This window comes from Ornithorhynchus anatinus, chromosome X1, assembly GCF_004115215.2.
Source record: "Ornithorhynchus anatinus isolate Pmale09 chromosome X1, mOrnAna1.pri.v4, whole genome shotgun sequence".
NCBI lineage: Eukaryota > Metazoa > Chordata > Mammalia > Monotremata > Ornithorhynchidae > Ornithorhynchus > Ornithorhynchus anatinus.
The window spans coordinates 32658422-32679853 of record NC_041749.1 but is presented as its reverse complement, the minus strand read 5'-3'; the positions used below and the strand labels follow the sequence as shown (position 1 = coordinate 32679853).

Sequence of the window (21432 nt, the reverse complement as noted above, 5' to 3'; positions counted from 1 at the left end):
ACATAATTACCTTGTAGCCCTCCCAGCGCTTCGAACAGTGCTTTGCACATAGTCGGCGCTTAACAAATGCCACCATCGTCATCAGCATCATCAAAGGATGCTTTGGTGATGGGGGAGGGAGGGCTGTGGGGAAAATTCAGGCCCCCCCCCCCCGCCCCAAGGATTTTGTTGGGGGGAGTGGCTGGGGGAAGTTAGCAGGTTAGACATTTAAAAGAAGTTTGGTCAGTACAGGAGGTGGAACGTGTCCAGTTTGAAATCCCAGTTTCCCATGGCGGGGCAAGACCGAGGGGGTGGCCAGAAGAGGCGTTTGCCAGAAGCTGGATGTCCAAGGGAGCTAAGGGATAGAATGGAGATTTTTCAAATAAATGCGGGAAGGAGAATGGGGTGGGATGGTGGGTTTGGGGTCGGCGGGGGGGGGAGATGGGTCGGGGGGAGGGTTTACAAACGCAAGCCCTGCTCAGGGACTCCGAGATAGGCAGGAGAGTCTCTCTGTTGGCACAGAAGATCAGGATCCCACCCCGACGAAGGCAGAAAGCTGTCCAAGAAGGGGTCGGCCCCGGGTGAAGGAGCCTCATGGATCCTCGACATCAAAGAGAAGATCCCTTAAATACGACTGATTGATCGACTGATTGATTGGCCACAGCCCCCCACATCAGTTAAGCTCCCGCCTCTCTTCTCCAGGGCTCCTGGGTCGATGCAGTGTGGCTTAGTGGCAAGAGCACAGGTTTGGGTGTCCGAGGACGTGGATTCTAATCCCGGCTCTGCCACTTGTCTGCTGTGTGACCTTGGGCAAGCCGTTTCGCTTCTCTTTGCCTCCGTTCCTGCATCTGTAAAATGGGGATTAAGAGTGTGAGCCCCACGTGGGGTAATCAGGTTATGTCTATCCCAGCGCTGAGAACAGTGCTTGGCACATAGTGAGCGCTTAAGAAATACCATCATTATCATTATTATTATTGAGAGGAATGGGGCTGCAGAGCCCTGGGTGGTCCGCTCTCCGGGCCCGAAGGAGTTAACGGACTCCATCCAGCATCCTCAGAGCCCCCCTCCCCCCCCTCCCCCACCCCTGGCTTCGTTTCCATAGAGGACGGGATCCAGAGTGATATTCCCAGGCTGGGCTGGACAGTCCCCGGATCCATCTCCTTTCAGGACGGGCTAAAGACCCGCTCTCCATCCCAGCTGCCCCTGGTCCGTCCCGGGACCCCAGAGATCCGTCCCTACCCCAGTTCTAGCAGTCCTAGCTCCTCTGCCTGGGTCAGCGTGGCTCCCTCCAGCTTTTGGTTATTGGGAAAATTTAATCTGATTTCTCCCGAGCCCATCCATGGGGATGATTTTCAAGCTGGGTTCAACTAGCGGGGACTCCCGGGGCTCTCTGTCTAGTAGCTGCTGAGTTATTATTATTATTATTATTATTATTATTATTATGGTATTTGTTGAGCACTATATGCCAGACACTGTACTAAGCGCTGGGATACAAGCAAATCGGTTTGGACAAAGTCCCTGTCCCACATAGGCCTCAGTCATTCATTCATTCAATAGTATTTATTGAGCATTTACTCTGTGCAGAGCACTGTACTAAGAGGTTGGAAAGTACAATTCAGCAATAAAGGGAGAGAATCCCTGCCCACACCGGGCTTAAAGTCTAGGGAGGGGAAGACAGGCATCAAAACAAATAAACAGGCATCAATATAAATAATAAAATTATAGATATATACACATCAAAACAGGTAAACAGGCATCAATATAAATAAATAGAATTACAGATATATATTTAAGTGTTGGGTGTGGGGGGGAAGAGCAAAGGAAGCAAGTCTAGGTGACGTGGAAGGGAGGGGGAGCTGAGGAAAAGGGGGGCTTAGTTTGGGCAGCCCTCTTGAAAGAGGTATAACTTCAGTAGGGGTTTGAAGGGGGGAAGTATGATTGGCAGATTTTAGGAGGGAGAGCATTCCAGGCCGGAGGTAGGACGTGGACCAGGGATTGACGGTGGGAGAGGTGAGATCGAGGCACAGTGAGAAGATTAGCACCAGAGGAGTGGAGCGTGTGGGCTGGGATGTAGAAAGAGAGAAGGGAGGTGAGGTAAGAAGGGGCAAGGTGATGGAGAGCTTTGAAGCCAATAGTGAGGAGTTTTTGTTTGATATGGACGTTGATAGGCAACAATTGGAGATTTTTGAGGAGGGGGGTGACACATCCCAAATGTTTCTATAGAAAGATAACCCGGGCAGTAGAATGAAATATGGACTCAAGTGGGGAGAGGCAGGAGAATGGGAAGTCAGAAAGGAATCTTATTCCCCATTTTACAGATGAGGTAACTGAGACACAGAGAACAGAAGTGACTTGCCTGAGGTCAAACAGCAGATAAGTGGCAGAGCTGGGATTAGAACCCATGACCTTCTGATTTCCAGGCCCGTGCTCTATCCACTACACCATGCTGCTTCCCTCCTACTCCCTTCCTCCCACCTTGCCTTAGCCTGTTCCTGGGACTCTCTGTTCCCAGCTCTCCCTCTTCTCATTCCAACCCTCCTGGAAGGGGATGAGGGACCCCAGGAACTCTCCAGAGCAGCTCCTGACTCCTTTGGTTGGTATCCATCACGGACAGTTAAATTGGCCTGTAAGCTCCACATGAGATTATAAGATCCTTGAAGGCAAAGATCGAGCCTACCACTTCTATTGTATTCTTCCAAGAGATTTAGTACAGAGCTCCACACAGAGCAATCACTCAATAAGTACTCTTATTTGAGTGATTGGAGAAGACTGGATTTACAACCAGACTGATGGAAACCAAAAACCAGAAAATCATTTAGAAAAACCCAACCTTTCTTTCAGAGCAGCACCAAAGGGATAACTACCATCTTATTTCTGATGGGGTGGAAAAGGGAGACCCTCAAACATTGCTGGGGAGTGAAGTTCATTTCTAATCATGGGGATAATGCCAACGGGCAACCATCTCACTGCTCCTCCCAGCAATGTTTGATCAATCAGTGATATTTATTGAGTGCTTACTGTGTGCAGAAGAGTGTACTAGGCATTTGGAAGAGTACAGTACAATAGATGTCACTCAGGGACAGAGTCCTGAGCTGGATTCACCCTGGGTCTAGAATTTTTTTCTGTCTTGTCTTGTCTTATGCCATCAAGTTGTTTCCGACCCATAGTGACACCATGCACACATCTCTGCCAGAAAGCCCCGCTCTCCATCTGCAATCATTCTGGTAGTGTATCCATAGAGTTTTCTTTGTAAAAACATGGAAGTGTTTTACCATTGCCTTCTGCCATGCAATAAACTTGGGTCCCTGCTCTCGACTCTCTCCCATGCCACAGCTGCCCAGCACAGGTGAGTTTTGCATTGTAGCAGATTGCCTTCCACTCGCTAGCCATGGCTCAAGCTAGGAATGGAATGGGTATGCCTCTGCTGGACTCTCCCTCCCATAGCCAAGACTGGTAGAGTACTGGAAATTCTCCAGATGTGACCCTGAGAGGGGTCTTCTGTCTTGAGTCATTTTAAAATTTCTCAAACTGTAATGGTTCCTTTTACATGCATGGCTGTTACATGTAATATAGGTAGATGAGAAGTTCCCATCATCATCATCATGAATTACTGTCATCATCATCATCAATAGTATTTTTTGAACCCTCACTGTATTAAGCACTTGGGAGAGTACAGTGCAGTGGAGTTGGTAGACATTTTTCCTGCCCACAGTGAACTTAGATTCTAGAGAGAGAGACAGAGATTAATATAAATAAATACTTTAGAATATATAATTTATAGATATGTACATAATGCTATGGGGCTGAGGGTGGGGCAAATATCACTTTTCCCCTCCAGCATCATCATTGTCATAACCATTAATATTCACTGAATGCTGAGAATATCCTGTGTTTGGTACTGTACAAGACAGTGAAAAAGAAGACTCAGTCAGACCCTGGGTTAAGCCTGCACTGGTAGGGACCATCAAACCCAGTGTCATATTTTCAAAAATAGAATAGTTTGTTAAGAGTAACAAATCATGTTCCAGCATTTTTTAGGCAGCTTAAACCACTATAAATGACATCTTCTGATTTGTTGCTGGAATTTTACAGATAGAAAATCACATGTACAAGTCCTAAGTGGTGAAACTGTACTGGGCAATGGTTGGTCGGAGAAGCAGCGTGGCTCAGTGGAAAGAGCATGGGCTTTGGAGTCAGGGCTCATGAGTTCGAATCCCAGCTCTGCCACTTGTCGGCTGTGTGACTGTGGGCAAGTCACTTAACTTCTCTGTGCCTCAGTTCCCTCATCTGTAAAATGGGGATGAAGACTGTGAGCCCCACGTGGGACAACCTGATTCCCCTATGTCTACCCCAGCGCTTAGAACAGTGCTCGGCACATAGTAAGCGCTTAACAAATACCAACATTATTATTAATTTTATTATGGTATGAACCAGGTAATGGCCCCAAGTCAAAATATCAATTTTGCTCTAGGTCGCTTGAGGTAGTAAATGCAGAAATGGTGCAGGAGTCAGAGATATCCCTTCCCTGTTGGGTTGGAAGGGCAGGTAGGAGAGAGGAGGTGAGAGAAGGACAGATTCCCCAACTCCTAGAGGTGCAGTAATGAATAGAAGCATTAGGAAGGGCAGACAAATATAAAGAAGATAGAAAGACAAAGGAAAGCTTGAAGGCAATGGGGGAGGGAAACTGAAAGGTGAAACAGAAAGGTGAAAGGGAGAGAGTCAGCTATAAGTGATTATATAGTGCTGAATCTTCTCTATGACACAGTTACAGTATTAAGTCTCTTCTCATGATGACATTCTGAGGGGAGTGAGCAGGATACCTGGACAAGGACTTGACAAGCTTCAGTGATTCTTTGTGAAGAGAGATGGATATCAGTAGCAATAGTTAAGAGCTGCTTTGACCAGCCTAATTGTTACAAAGTATTATGATTAATGTGAGGCTATATGAAGGATAGCGGGCAAGACCTCAGGGGAGCAGAAGCAGTTCTGGCAAACGGGCCCAGCTTGTCTTTGCAAAGACATTTGTTTGTTTGTTACTTATGTAAGACCAGTTTATGTCCTATGTCCAATAAGGAGAGGGCTTTTGATCTGAGTGAAGATATTTAGGACTGTGCACAGTTTGTGAAAGATCTGGAGATGTGATAGCCTAAGGATACTTAGTGAAAGGGAAAATACGAAGCAGGATGGAAGGAGTATTTGTTCTTTGGAATGAGCTGACTTTTCCACCTCTCCCTCAATCAGTGACTGAATGGTATGTATTGAGTGTTTACTGTGTTTTCTGAGTACCTACTGAGTTTCCTATTAAACACCTGGAAGAGTACACTTGGTAGAGGAGACACTTTCCCTGGCCATGAAGAGTGGACAACTTAACAGGAGAGACAGACACACACATTCACAGAGAGGTTGAAATAGTGCTTAGTGAATAGAATATGTAGATACAAAGTGCAGCAGAAGGTTGTGAGTGCAAAAGTTCTGAGATGGTGCAAACATTCCAAGAAGGAAGTTGGGAGAATAGAACCCCTCACCAATTTTTTTAAAAATGGTATTTATTAGGCATTTACTATGTGCCAGGCACTACTCTAAGCACTGAGGCTAGATACAAGCTAAGCAGGTTGGACACAGTCCTTGTCCCACATGGGGCTCATAGTCTTGATTCCCATTTTATGGATGAGGGAACTGAGGCACAGAGAAGTGAATTGACTTGTCCAAGGTCACATGGCGGAAAAGTGGCAGAGATCAGATTAGAAGCCAGGACCTTCTAACTTTCAGGCCTGTGCTCTACCCACTGGGCTCTGCTGCTTCTCAATTGACTTATGCATCAAAATCTGCATTTGATTTTCATTTGCCAATCTTGAACGTGAGCTTGAGTCTCCATTAATCAGACCCTTCTTTATCTTGTTGACCTTCTTTCCCTCCTGACTTGCTTAGCCCATGTGATTGTCGATCAATCAATCAATCATTTATTGAACCCTTACCATGTGCAAAGCACTGTACTAAGCACTTGGGAGTGTACAATGTAATGGTGTTGGTAGAAACATTCCTTGCCCACAGTGAGCTAGAGGCTCCAGTTGATGGCTGGAGCCAATCCCTACATCCATCCTATCAAAACATCTTCCTTTTAAAAAGTCCCTCCCCTTTGGAAAGCCTGCAGTGGCTGAGAGAATGCCCTTCCACTCCACCAGAGAATTTTCATTAAGGATGTTCATACTTGCGAAGCCTAGGAAAGCAATTGGCAGGACATAATGAAGTAATGGTCCCTGCTTTTAAGAAACTTGGGATCTCAAGGGAGATGAGAGGCTCATCTAGATCATGTTTTTAACTAGCATTTATTTTTGTTTCCTTGGCATTTAAAATTCCTTTTTCTTGCCTTTCCAATCCCATACTGAAAGGAGAAGTAATTATGGGAATTCTGTGGTGGGATCAGGTGTGGAGAGACACTTGCCAGTGCCTCAGTTTCCTCATCTCTAAATTGGGGATTAAATATGGGTTCTCCCTTCCTCTTAGACTGAGAGTCCCAGGTGAGACAGGGACTGTGTCTGATTTGATAAGCTTGCATCTACTCCAGTGCCTAGTATTGGGCTTAGCTCAAAGTAAGTGCTTAACAAGTACCACAGTTATTATCAACAAGGTCAGAAGGAATTCTACCCCCCAATTCAGTTTTTCTGGGGAGGCTTCATGGAGAAGGTAGTAGCTAATGGACTTTGAAAGTTTCACTTGACAGAATTCTCACTAGCCGTCCAGCCAGTGACAGTAAGAATCTCTCCATTGCAGTCAGCTGTTTCCGGTAAGGAATTTTTTTATTTACTCATCCCTCCACCCCCCTGCCTCCTCTTCTACCTTCTTCCTGCCCAAACAGCAAATAAAAACTGCCTTTTTTAAGAAAACAACAACAAGCAAACAAACTCTGGGCTTTGGAAAGACCCTTTTACTGGGCCTTTTTGTTCCTTTTTCTTATTTAAACTTCCTTGACCCTCTTTCTGTTCTTCTTCCCGTACAAGCGCATCTTCACCCTTCCTTGAAATAAGTAGTGAGGCTGGGACTATGACACTGGGTGGCCCAGTGCAGGAGGCCACTCTGAGATTCTTCTCAGTGCTTATCACCTTGGCTGAATTTATTAAATATTACCTAGGGGAGAGGCCCATCTGCTTTGGTTGGTTTGGAGAGAGAGGGACTGAACTACCTATTAGGCAATTTTGCTTCACTTAATGAAACATTTCTGCCACATATCTTTAAGCTTTATTTTCTAAAATGGAGTTTAAAATTTGTTATTTTTTTCATTTCACCACTGATAATAATGAATCAAGCCAAACAGTTACAGGTGGTTGGATATCAATTAGTGCTTACCAAACTGCAGGATTTTCCTATGCATCCTCATACCTCAGTAGGAGACCTTGCTTTTAGTCTAAGGATGCTGCTAAAACATTTGCTCTCCTCATAGTTTGTTCATTATTTTAAAAAAGTTATTTGGTGATAAAGATTTGCTCAGGATATTTCCTGGTTTCTTTAAAACTTAAATTCTCGTTTGTTTGTTTCCCTAAATTCCTCTTGCTTTTTTTAATGGTATTTGCTAAGCACTTACTATGTGTCAAACACTATTCTAAGTGCTCCAAGAGACACGAATTATTAGGTTGGACACAGTTCCTGTCCCACATGGGGCTCACAGTCTAAATGGAAGAACAGGAAAACTGAGGCACAGAGAAGTTGAGACTTGACTGAAGTCACACAGCAAGTAAACGGCAAAGGTGGCATTAAAACTCAGGTCTTCTGACTCTCAGGCTGGTGTTCTTTTCACTAGACCATGCTGCTTCTTTGTTCTGAGTTACTTGACTTTCTTGTGGTTCATATGTAAATAAGGCGGGGCACAACCAGAAACATATTGGCATTAGTGGATAGAGCACGGGCCTGGGAGTCAAAATGTCATGGGTTCTAATCCCAGCTCCACCACTTGTCTGCTGTGTGACTTTGGGCAAGTCACTTCACTTCTCTGAGCTTCAGTTACCTCATCTGTAAAATGGGGATTGAGACTGTGATTTCCACCTGGGATAGGTACTGTGTCCAGTCGGATTTGTTTGTTTCCACCCCAGTGCTTAGTACAGTGCCTGAAACATAGTAAGTGCTTGGGAAGCAGTGTGGCTTAGTGGAAAGTACACGGGCTTGGGAGTCAGAGGTCATGGGTCCTAATCCTGGCTCCGCCACTTGTCAGCTGTGTGACTTTGGGCAAGTCACTTCACTTCTCTGTGCCTCAGTTACCTCATCTGTGACATGAGGATTGAGATTGTGAGCCCCATGTGGGACAGGAACTGTGTCCAACCTGATTAGCTTGTATCCATCCCGGTGCTTAGTACAGTGCTTGGCACAAAGTAAGTGCTTAACAAATACTATCATCATTATTATTATAAAGTATTTATTTATATTAATATTTGTCTCCCCTTCTAGACTCTAAGCTCGTTGTGGGCAGGGAATGTGTCTACCAACTCTGTTGGACGAACTCTCTCCTAAAACCTTAGTACGGTACGGCCTTAGTATATTACTATCATTGATTAATTGATTAATCAATTCTTCCTCCAGTTAAGTTTGGGCATACCTGGGAAGAGCCCAGTCAATAGCTTGTCTAGACTGTGAGTTCATCGCGGGCAGGGAATGTGTCTGTTTACAGTTGTACTGTACTCTCCCAAGTGCTTAACAAGTGCTCTGCACACAGTGCTCTGCACACAGTAAGCTCTCAATAAATACAGTTGACAGACTAAGCTCCAGATTGTCATTTTAGGGTTATTTGAGGTTGAATGAAAAGTATACGTAGCTTTATGTTTAAAAAGGTCACTGGTGAAAAGAAGATTTTGTTCATGTGTGTGTTAGGTTGACAAAGCCAAGTCCCAAGACAGTTACTCCCATAGAGAACAAATAATTAATCAGCTCAAAACATTGAGTACAACTTTACCAGGTCCAGTGCCCTACTGGGAAATGCGTGGGACTAGGTGTCAGGAAACGAGCATTGTAGATCCAGCACTGTTAGTGGCCTGCTATGTTGGTTTCCTTATCTTGTATTTACTTCCACGTAAAGTCCAGTGCCTAGCATATAGTAATACTTGTGGTATTTGTTAAGTGTTTACTATGTGCCAAGCATGCAATAAACACTGGGGTAGGTACAAGATAATCAGATCAGACTTAGTCCCCGACCCATATGGGCCTCACACAAGGGTGAGGGAGAACAGGTATTTAATCCACATTTTACAGATGAGGAAATGGAAGTGCAGCAAAGTTAAGTGGTTTGCTCAAGATCACGCAGCAAACAAGTAGCAGAACTCGAGTTAGAACCCAGGTCTCCTGACTTCCAGGTATGAACTAGGCCACGTGACTGAAATAGTTAAATAACCCAGGTAGTAAACCTCAGCATTTTTCACTTCTCTCAAGTGAGTGAAGAACAGTGAAGTGAAGACACTGAGCCAGCCAGAGTCCTATTTGAGAGAATGCCAGCAGAAATGTACATGAAGAGAACTGACGTCTTGCTGTTTTAGTAATACTAGGGCAGTTTCAGTCCATGAGAATCTTGGATCTTGGGATGTAGTTGCTTCTAAAGGATGGAATTCCAGTTCTTTGATAAGACTGCTGCAGTACGACTGATTTGACAGATGGGATACTGTAGGTCAGGTTGATAGTATTGCTGTTCTGCCACCTCAATAAACTTGGTTCCACAAATTAGTAACTATAGAATCACTAAGGACTTGGAAAGCAGTGTAGACTAGTGGATAGAGTACAGGCATGGGAGTCAGAAGGACCTGGGTTCTAATCCCCACTCCACCATTTGTCTGCTGTGTGATGTTGGTCAAGTCACTTCACTTCTCTGTACCTCAGTTACTTCATCTGTAAAATGGGGATTAAGACTCTGAGCCTTATGTGGGATGGGGACCATGTATCTACATCCAGTGCTAAGTACAGTGCCTGGCACATAGTAAGCACTTAACAATACCATTATTACTTTTATCATCACAAGTCCAATCAATCAGTGGGGTTTTTGTTTTGAGAGTTTACTGTGTGCAGAACACTGTACTAAGCACTTGGGAAAGTACACTTCAACAGAATTGGTAGAAATGTTCCCTGCCAATGAATTTACAGTCTAGATGGGGAGTCCAGCTTCTGGAAAGTGTATCCTGTCCCAACATCTGTGACTCAGGGGACATTTTCTTTACTTTTTACCAGACTATCCTGGGGAGATGGCCTCTGAGCAATTCTGGAAGCAGATTTTTCATACAGTCATTCACAGCCTTGCAAAGAACTCACCCATCCATGGCAAGTTAAATTTAAGCTAAAAAAATGGTCAAGTGGCTGATTTAGTTTATTTTTACATTGCTTTTCTCCTGTTCGTCTACATTATCATTCAAAGTTTGGGGTAGAGTCAGAGCCCTTATTAATTGATGGGAGATAAGTATTTCTGCTTCCCAATGTGCTGCTGAAGTTATTGAGATGGAAAGCACTTGCTCTGCACACAGTAAGTGCTCAACACATTCCCATGATTGATTGGAAAGATCAGGTGACTGTTGAGATCCACTCAACCAACAAGGGGTAGAAGCAAAATTTGAACCCATGCATTCTTCAAGTCAAGTATTGGGCTTGGAGGGAGGGAGGGATCTCAGAGCTTTGCTCAGTGGCAGACTTTCTTAAACATTAATTAACTTCTGAGGCTTGATTGATGAGATGGCCAACCCTCCTGCTATCTCAAGTGACTTTTCTTTTTCACTGCAAACCTCTTGGTGAACCAGACTAATTATTTTTCTCTTCATAATGTCTCAGGACAGAATCACTAAGTCCAATAAAACTCATAACACCACTGCAGAGGGGAGTTGTCTGGAGTCCTTGATGCTCTGACATGAGGCCTTCTGTGCAAGAAAGGTAATGGCATGGAGCCTCATGGATGGCAACTTTGACAAATCTTCCAAGGAGCCACAGCGATCAAACTAGAGGGAGTACTTCCCTTTGTCAGTCTATAAAATTTACAACTGAAAAGTGTCTTTGAGGAAATTACAGGACTGAAATTTAAAAGAGTTGGAGAAATCTATGATCAATCCTAATATTTTTAGTTAGGATGAGAAAAGACTCATCAAATCACAGGTTTCAGAACATATGTTGCTTGTGGCTAGGTCCTATAAGGATAACTCCCCTCCCCATCTGGTAAGATTGGTGATGTGTATTATGGGTATTATTATTTTTTCTGATCTTTCTTTGAAGCAGCAAGTATTGGCAGTATTGAAAGCAGGTTATCAGAATGCAATGGATCTCCATGCTTTTGCAGAACTCTCACAAATAGCTGGGGTTTTATTGGCTGTTCAAGAAAATGTACCAAGGATGAGAATGCCAAAAGGAGCAGATTTTTTTCTTTTAAATGTTTTCCCAAAACAAACAGAAGGCAGTATCTCTTTCTCCCGGAGAGCCATTGAATTGCATGGAGAAAAAGATGTTCATAGATTTCAAGTGTAATCAGTGGGCTGAAAGAACCAGATCACCAACTTGACAAGTCTTCAGAAGTTTCCAATAAATACTTTGGCAATGGAAAAAACCATTCATGCATATTCCAAATTCATCCAGCAGAATTCACATTGCTCAAACCCAAAAGAAGCAGCATTGTCTAGTGGAAAGAACATGGGCCTGGAAGTCAGAGGACCTGGGCTCTTATCTTGGATCTGCCACTTGGCTTTTGTAAGGCCTTAGGCAAGTCTCTGGGCCTCATATGCCTCATCTGTAAAATGGGGATTAAGACTGTGATCCTTATGTGGGACAGGGACCTTGTCCAACCTGATTATCTTGTATCTATCCCATCACTTAGTATAGTGCCTGGCACATATTAAGCACTCAACAAATACCATAACAAAGCCCCTGTGAGGTCTTTTGAAACCTTATCCCAAATTGCCTCCTCTCCCGGCCTCCAGTCTCTCAACCCTTCAGTTCATGCTTCATGCTGATGTCTGGATGCTGGATGCTGATGCCCAAGTCTTTCGTTTACTCATCTCTCTCTTTATCAAGCAAAGATCATCCTTACTATTAAACCTTAAGGCTCTCCCCCATCTCTCTCCACTTAAGCTATTTACTACACCTCTCTTACTCCCCTACTCATGCTCCTGACTCCCAAGACCAACACCTGCCTGAATCCTGCTCTCACCTTGAACACCTCTGACCCCTTGTTCATTTTGTCCCCTGGGCCTGGAATTCTCTTCCCCTTATATCTGCCAGGCCTCAGCCCTACCCACCTACAAAGCGTTTCTAAAATCTCAACCCCTAAAAGTCTTTCCCAATTAATTATCAGCAATTCAATTCTTTTCAACCCATCAGCTGCCTGCTGTACTCATATATTTATGTATTTATGGCTAGCCTCAGCATTTATGAACATATGGACAATATTTCTATGTCTGTTTTCCTGTTAAAGTGCAAGCTACTTGTGACACATCTCAAGTGCTTAGAGTGTGTTGCATTTAGTAAACACTTGAAGAAACTAAGAAAATAAGAATTAATAATGATTGTGGTATTTATAAAGCAATTGCAGTGATTACTCATTACTACTTTGAGGCAGATCCTGCATTCCCTTCATGCTGAATTCCCTCCTTTCCTATTGCAGCCTCTTGATAGACTGTTTTACTCTGGTTTTCCTCCTGATAGTGAGTATTCTGAAAAGAGGAGTTCCACGTGGCAGTTATTCCTTGGGTATCATTTTGAAAAAAAGCCCAAATTTGATCTCTTGAAAGGCACCAAATTCTGTGTACCATTTATGTCAGACCTCCCTTGGGGCTGACAATTAGCCATTTGCAGTCTTCCATGTCCATTACCACAAATGTCTTGTCTCCACACTTAGCTCTTGATGTTTAAGATCTGATTTCTATTGCCTTTGGTGATTCTCAGCTCTCACTTCCTCAGGTCCCTGCAGAGTTTTCATTGCTTTTTGGTCCTTTCACTTTTGAAGAGATGTCACCCTAGTGTCTCTAAGCCTTTCAAGTGTCTACATCCTCAAGACAGATTTCATTTCGGTATGTGATCCTAAGTTTTTTTTGTGATCAAGGGGACCTCAGAAGCTTCTGGCATCAATCGAAAACCAAATGAAGGAAAGATACCCTTCGTGTAATGCTTCCAATGGCTGCTTCCCCTTTAAGACCCTTTACCCTTTAGATTTGAGGAGGGAAGGGGCCACTACTGGTTTTCTTTTTCAACTTCAATTTATGAAACCAAGGCCCCAGTATGACAGACACCAATTTCCAAGTTCCAAACAATCCCAGGACAAAATAAATGAAAGACTTTTCAGAGGACTTGTTGTCAGTGCAACAGCAAACCATGTACAGTGAACCTGGGGAATACTAAATCCATTATTGTCATTTTCTTGTTTCGAGAACAGCTAATGAGGAAATAGTGCCCCAAGAACCCTTATTGTGTTTCCCACGGCACAGATTCAAGTAGCTTCTGTAGCATTTCCTTCTTTTTAGGTAATGCACCAAATAAATAAAGCTTTGAAATTAAATTAAGTGCAACTAGGGACACTCCAAAAAGAGAGGGTAAAGTAAATTCTTATTAAGCACATTTCTCTTTGTAATAAACTATTACCCAGAATGGTGGTCCAGGGTTCACCTAAATTAAATTCTCATGGAGGCCGAATTGTCCTGGACATCAGTTCTTCTGTGTGTAACTGATAAATTAACTAGTTATGCCTGTAATGCACTGCCCAGGGACCCACAGCAAGGAACATTTTATTAGGCAGCAGAGGAAATGAAATGTAATCCCCTGGGATTTACTTCCTGATTGGTCCATGGGAGGTTCTCCTGGATGAAGCAGTGGAAGCTGAATCTCTAGCAAGATGGAGAAGCCTCAAGTGCTTTGGAGATCAGTGTGATGAAGGCAACCCTGATAGCTCTGTGGGTACTGCCTGGGGAGTTTGGCTGGCCCATTTGAAAAGCACATTCGGGTCTAGATTAGATGGAATTGTTCAGCAGTTCCTCTCTGCAGAGCTGAAGGGGAATTTTAGGAGGCTGGAAAAGGAACCCTCTTACCATCTCCTCCAACTCTGTGCTCAACTTGGATTGTGAGAGTAAGGTCTTTGGGAAGAAGTTGTAGGCATGATGATCTGAAAATGGGAAAGAGCTATTTTTCTAGTAACTTGCATGATCCAAAAATAGTTATTCCCCATATTGAGCCAAATACACATCCCCAGATCTTCGCCTGTCCTCTCTCCATCTCTCCCAGATGTTCTACAGGGAAGTAATGAACAAATAGGCTTGGGAAGCAGTGTGGTCTAGTGGATGGACCATGGGCCTAGGAGTCAGAAGGACCTGGGTTATAATTCCAACTCTGCCACTTGTTCTCTGTGTGATCTTGGGTAATTACTCTGTGCCTCAGTTACCTTATCTGTAAAATAGGGATTAAGCCTGAGAGCCTCATGTGGGACATGGACTGTGTCTAACATGATTAGGTTGTATCTACCCCACTGCATAGTACCGTGTCTGGCACATAGAAAGTGCTTAACAATTACCATAAAAAAACAGTATTTTGTATTACCAAAAAAGTCCTCCAAGGACAATATACCTCCATGTGGGTCTCTGAAAAAGAACCCACAGAAGGCACAATACAACCCAGCATCAAGCATGGTGGTCCACATGTAGGTGGATACAGGAGCACCTGGCAATAATAATAATAATAGTAATAATAGTGAAGGTAACGATAGTACTTTATTTATTAAGTACTTTCTACGTAGCAGACACTATACTAGCACTGGGGTAAATACGAGATAATCAAGTTGGCCAAAGTCCCCGTCCCCCATGGGGCTCTCAGGGTAAGTAGGAGGGAAAACAGGCCACTGCACACTGGTGCTGATCAGTGATTCCTGACTAGCTGGGTGCAGAGGAGCAAAGATCACAATACAAACCCCCATTACCCTCTCCAGTATCCCTCCCTACAGGGGTCTTCTTGCTTTTGAAATCTCCTTGGGGGGGGCGGGGTATTAGAGTGTTGGTCACAGGTGAAGGAGGCTGGTATGCTTTCATCCTCCCACATCTCCCTCCTCATCCAGGAACAGATTTTTGATCAAGGATCGTCTTTATGGTTCCCCTTTATGATCAAGAGTCCCTTCTTATCCTACTCCTTCCTCTCAGTTTGCTTACTTCTTTACTGTTACTATCCTTAAAGTTCCTGTGTTCTCCTATCTCCCAGTCACTGAAGATATTACCCTGCTCTGGTGTGTACCCTTCTTGTCATCCTTGAGAATAAATTCCAGATATTCTTGCTCCTTCATCCTTTATTTGCTATTCTTGAAGACAATCTCCAATCAGTGGTATTTACTAAACATTTCCTGTGTGCAGAAGATTATACTAAAAACTTGGGAGAGTACAATGGAAAAGAGATGGTAGATGCTTTCCCTGCCCAAAATCAGTCAATCAATCAATCAATGGTATTTACTGAGCACTGTGCAGAACCAGTCAACTGTATTTTTTGAGTGCTTACTGTGCTTGGAGAGTACAAAATTAATGGATAGAATCCTTGCCCACAACAAGTTTACAGTCTACTAAGCACTTGGGAGAGTACAACAGAGCTGGTACACACGTTTTCTGCCCACAAGTAGCTTACAGTCTAGAGAGGGAGAGAGACATTAATATAAATGAATACATTAGGGATCTCCAGCCATTCTTTCCTTAGTTCTTAACCATTTTGCCTTTGTGGCTCACAGATGGTTTATCCCATGTACTTTAAGCCTTATATCACAATCACAATCACCCCCAACATTTTGTACTTGCCCAGAGAGTTCCAAAAGTGTGACACTCTGGGTAAACTAGAACATCTTCAATGGATGACATCTAGTTGGTCCTTTTTAGACTGTGAATTCCTTGAGGTTGGGGATTGCATCTTCCTCTTAGCTAACTCTGCAGTGTCTAGAACAGAAATATAGGCTTTCAACTGGCCATCAGAAAATGGCTTTTAACGCTAACGATGAGGTGGTGATGGATAAATACACCGTGATATACCTAGGATTCAGAAGTTCTGGGTTCTAATCTTGATTCTGTCACTTGTCTGCTGTATGACCTTGGGCAAGTCACTTAACTTCTCTGGGCCACAGTTCCCTCACCTGCAAAATGGGGATTCAACATATGCTCTTCTTCTTACTTCTCTCCTTCTTCCAGGTGAGCTCCATGTGGGACCTGACTATCTTATATCTTCCCTAATGCTTAGGATGGCGCTTGACATTTAGTAAGCGCTTAATAAATACCACAATTATGATGATAATGATGGTGGTGATGGTGGTGGTGGTAAGTTGGTGGAAGGGCAGTATTAGGGTAAGGACCGGACCCAGGGTAATTAAATCAAGACCCTACCCATTAGTCAATGAAAACCAAAGATCCTATTTCTACTATTGTGTTGAGAAAGAGTGAAATTTAAAGGAGGCATCCTGTCCATCTTACTTCTGCCCATGAATGATATTCTTGTGTTAAGCCTGGGAATAAGTGGATGCTGAGTGTCTCATCTATGCGACATTGGCTTTTACAGTTACTCCACCAGCCACTAGCAAGGTTATTGAGTTACAAAACACTTTGGGTTATCTACAGATGGAAGGCTGCTAAAGAAAATGACATTTGCTTCCAGGCGATTACATTTGTGGTCTATAAAGGAAGACTATTACCCGTGTTTATGCATCTCTCTCACAGCAGTGTGTGAAGATGGAAAGTTGAGACCATGAAGCTTTGTTTTTTTTTCCTCTGGGGCTCACTCATTATGATTTAGAAAACCAAGTTCTATTGAAGACCTCACTGCTTATGTTTTGAGGGACTGGTGTTTGGGGTCTCCCTGGGGGCAACTAGGACAGATAGCTTTGGGAAGACACGAGGACATGTCTTGGGAAGTGCTGACTCCTTATTGATGCACATAGTTGGGTGGCATGACAGGCACTTTTCCACTACATCCATTAAATGGGTAAAAAAAATCAAATTGATGATCAAACATTGACAGTATATTTTATCAATAATGGGAAAAATCAAAGTTCAAGCTCCAACACAGATCTATCACTGCAAAATCTCCTGATGATTTGGTATGAATGAATGAACCAGGGCTATTTTAATGTTTCAGGATCAATGACTGGTTTGTACAGTGCTTGATGGGATAATACCTTAATACTGACTTTTGACCTTTGAATGTTTGTTATTTCATTAGTAAAGATTTGTTTTGGAACCATCCCTGAATCCACTAGATTGTAAACTCCTTGAGGTTTGGGATCATGTCTACCAATTCTATTGTATTTTCCCAAGTGCTTAGTACAGTACATTAAATTCTCAATAAGTATCATTGATTGCTTGATGTCTGGTGGCTCTTTTAGCATCTAGTTTAAAGAAATCAGGTCTAAAAGGCAGGTGCAGCCGAACTCATGAGAACCGATATGCAAGAAGCAACAGGGCAAGGGAGAAAAGTCCACTGGCTCCAAATTCAGCAATCCCCAGACCTGCCCACCTCAGCTAGACAGACCCACACAGCACTTGTCTACTGTGTGACCTTGGGTAAGTCACTTAACTTCTATGTGCCTCGGTTCCCTCATCTGTAAAAAAATGGGGATTAAGACTTTGCGCCCAAGGGCTGTGTCCTACCTGATTTCCTTGTATTTATCCCAGTACTTAGAACAATACCTGGTACATAGTAAGCACTCAAAAAATACCAGCTTCCCCACCCCCCTCAAAAACAAAACAAAACAAAAAGAAATATAGCTCCAGATCTTCAGATCTTTATCTTCTCCTTTCATAAATCTTCAACCGCTCCCACTGACTTTCTCTCGGGCTAGATCTTCTCACTCCCCCTACATCTTACTCCAACCTAGGTTTATCTACCAAACTCTCCCTGGAAGAGGGAATTGAGGATTGGAGGGTCAGTTAGCCTTTCAGATTCTAAGGAATTTCCAAACCCTACCTGGAAACCTTGATTTAGTGGTCAGGTTGGAGCCAGGGAAAGTAGATTCTAACACTGGTTGCACAGTTGATTCACTATATGTGATAGAGAAAATCTAGACCACTTAATCTCTCTGTGCCTTCGTTTCTCCAGTTTAAATTGGGATTAGAGTAAGGTGTAATTGCGGCTGGTAAATAACCAATCAACCGTATTATTTGAGCATTTACTGTGTGTCAAGCACTGTACTAAGCCCTTGGGACATTATAATACAACAGAGTTGGTAGACACATTCCCTGCCCACAATGAGTTTACAATCTAGAAAGGGAGATAGACATTAGTATAAATAAAATAATGTGTCTGTTATATGGTTGTATTATACTCTCCCAAGCACTCAGTACACTGCCCTGCACAGAGTTAGTGCTCAATAAATATGATTGATTGATAAATTATGGATATGTGCATCAGCATTGTGGGATGGAAGGCGGGGTGATAAAGGGTGAAAATCCAAGTGCAAGAGTGACACAGAAGGGAGTGGGAGAGGTCAATTAGTCATATTTTTTGAGTGCCTATTATGTGCAGACCACTGTACTAAATGCCTGGGAGAATGCAGTTGATTAAGAGGGTCAATCAACTAGCTGTACATTTAGGAGCAGCATAGCCTAATGGAAAGAACACTTGCCTGGTAGTTAGAGGACCTGGGTTCTAATCCTGCCTCTACCACTTGCTTAGTGGTTAACAATGGGCAAGTCACTTAACTTCTCTGGGCCTCAGTTTCGTCACTTGTAAAGTGGAGGTTCAATACCTGCTCTTCCTCCTACAAAGACCGTGAGCCCCATGTGCAACAGGGGCTGTCTCTAGCCTGTTTAACTTGTATCTATCCCAGCATTTAGAACAGTTCTTGGCACACAGGAAGCACTTAACAAACATAATGATAATAACAATACTAGTAATGATTTATTGAGTGCATACTGTGTGCAGAGTATTGTTCTAAGCACTTCTGAGAGCTCAATAGAGTTAGTAAATACAAAGGGCTTATGTATTCTCCAGAAGCTTTCAAACTAGCAATATTATTCATGGCAATAATAATATTGGTTAAGAGTGTCTGGAGGTCAGTAAATTAATCAATCATTTTTATTGAGCACTTACTGTCTGCAGAGGACTGTACTAAGCATTTTGGCCTTTGGATGGAAGACAGAATCAATCATATTTTCTGAGCCTAACACGCGCAGTACTTTGGGAGATAACGATAGAGCTTATAGACAAGATCCTTGCCCTCAAAGAGCTTACAAACTAGAAGAATATAATGATGTTTCCATAGCCCAAGTTCACAATTTGGTGTTAAAAAGGAAAGACCTCCAACTTCTATCAGGTACCTGTTTTCCTGTGGCTGGGGGAAATAGAGGCCTGTTCATGGTGGGTAGGTTGGAGGAAAGGGTTGGTGTGATTACTTATAAAGAAGAGGAAGCTAACTCCCGTTTTCTATAGTTCTGAGGCTGATTAGAGCTTAGTGTGGCCTAAAAAGGGAAAAAGTGGACAGCCTTGTTGGAAAAGTTTTCCTGGTGGGGAGAATGGGTGAATTTTCTCTTATGCCTCTTCTTTATCTAGTTCTGATCAGATCTAGGTGATAATTAGAGCGAGCTGGGAGACCTTAGGCAGCAGAGAAAATCTACTTGAAGTCACCTCTCTTGCACTGAACATTTTATTATGGTGAACTCTTTCCTGTGCCCCAATTCACTCACAGGAAAAAACCAACATCGTTTATCTTCTAGAGTGAAGGGAGTAAACTTGAGCAGGTGTGGAGTTTTTTTCTTTCCTTTTTTGTCTGGGCAATGGGAATGTCTCAGCAGAAATCACTCAAAATAATAATAATAATTTAAAAATCAGAGATAGTTCTAATCCTGCAATTTCTTCAAATAAAAATGATTCCATAACCAGACTGAACCCTTCCCCGTTACTTTCATGATATTGAAGGAACCCACAGATTTTAAATCACTTCTTTTTTGGTCCCATTTCTGCCCAAACATTGAAAATTTGCATTTTTATTTTTTACAAAACTGCGTGACGCCCAAGACATACATTTTTTTTCTCATCTCTGGTGTCGTACTCTTGTCATGACTTGTCTCAAATTACAAGACTGAAAATAACTCTGTTCTCCTTGACCTCTTCCAGGGGCAAATTCTCAGGAGGAGACAATTGTTTTCCTTTCCAGTTACTGAGACAATTGCACTCCCAAATGCAAAGGAGCAACATTCTTCATCTTTCTGGTTAAGTATGATAGACCTTTTTTTTTAAAAAAAAAAAAAGTGGCATTTGCTAAGGGATTATTATATGCCAGGCACTGTACTAAATGCTGTGACAGATACAAGATTGTTAGGTTGGACATAATCCCCATCTCACATGAGGCTCATATTCTTAATCCCCATTTTACAGATGAAGTAATTGAGGCACAGAGAAGTGAACTGACTTTCCCAAGGTCATATAGCAATTAGTGGCAGAGCTGGGATTAGAACAAAGGTTCTCTGACTGACAGGCCCTGTGCTCTTGCCGTGACCTTCTAAGATACCACAGTTATTAGCATGATGAAGATATGGGCTCTTATATATGAAGTGATAATAGATGGAGACATTGTTATGGTTTGTTTAGATTGGAGGGGGGGCGGTCCAGTCACTACAGGGGCTATTGGACAATAGGGATGAAAATGGGAGCTATCCAGAAATTACCCACTCTTCATCTAAGGGAACTGGCCACTTCATATCAGACCACTAAATAAATCAGACTCCCTTATTTAAGTCTGCTCACTTGGAAAGAGGAGGTGAATATACTGACATACATTCTTCTGGCAAACTGTCTCTTCTTGGGAGCCCTGTTTCTCAGGCACTGATTTACACAATCAGATGGACCTAAATCTCATGTCTTCTAAATCTGCCCTAAGCTGTAAGGTAAAATACTTTGCTACCATCATCCCTACGTATGTCCCAGTATTGAAAAATTATGAGGAAGAGGAAGAAGAGGAAGTGTCTAAGGACAGACACTTCTCGGTGGTTACAAGATAGAATAAACTGATCTTGTCATGGGGGATGTCTGAATATTAGGGCGAGGGAAATTTGGCTGAATTGTGGTATCAAGTAATCTGCCCAGTTGTAACTGGAAAACTAACAGGATAACCAGCAACACTGAGTATGCCCCACTCTGGACTATGACATTGCAAACTCTGAATTGTCAGTGATACAAATCAAGTAATGCAACGGGGGCAAAAAGCATGAATGAATAGTTCAGTGGGGAATCCATAATGCAGAGATTATCCATGCTAATGGGGGCAAGGACAGTGCACATAAATGAAATCCGCACATAATCCGCAAGCCTCATTTTAGCCAATAGCTTCAATCTTCTCCACTAAACCCTTTATCAGAGCTGCTCACGGTTGCAACATTTAAGCTTCCTCTCTTCTCCTCATCATTGCCATCCCTTGACTAACTAGCAAGGAAATAACCCAAAGCCCATAATAAGAGAAATGAAGTGGAAAGTGGAGGGTCAAATTACTAACTGGACAGCTACTGAGGGCCA

The 21432-nt window shown here is 42.9% G+C and overlaps 1 protein-coding gene and 1 non-coding gene across 2 annotated transcripts in view; both read right to left on the bottom strand.

Moving 5' to 3' along the window:
• GLRA1 (glycine receptor alpha 1) overlaps positions 1 to 21432 on the bottom strand; it is a 104542-nt gene that overhangs the window by 77061 nt on the left and 6049 nt on the right. The window lies entirely within an intron of this gene.
• LOC114807100 lies at positions 3336 to 3473 on the bottom strand. The gene has a single exon (XR_003755153.1). It is a non-coding gene; the product is annotated as a small nucleolar RNA SNORA7 (small nucleolar RNA).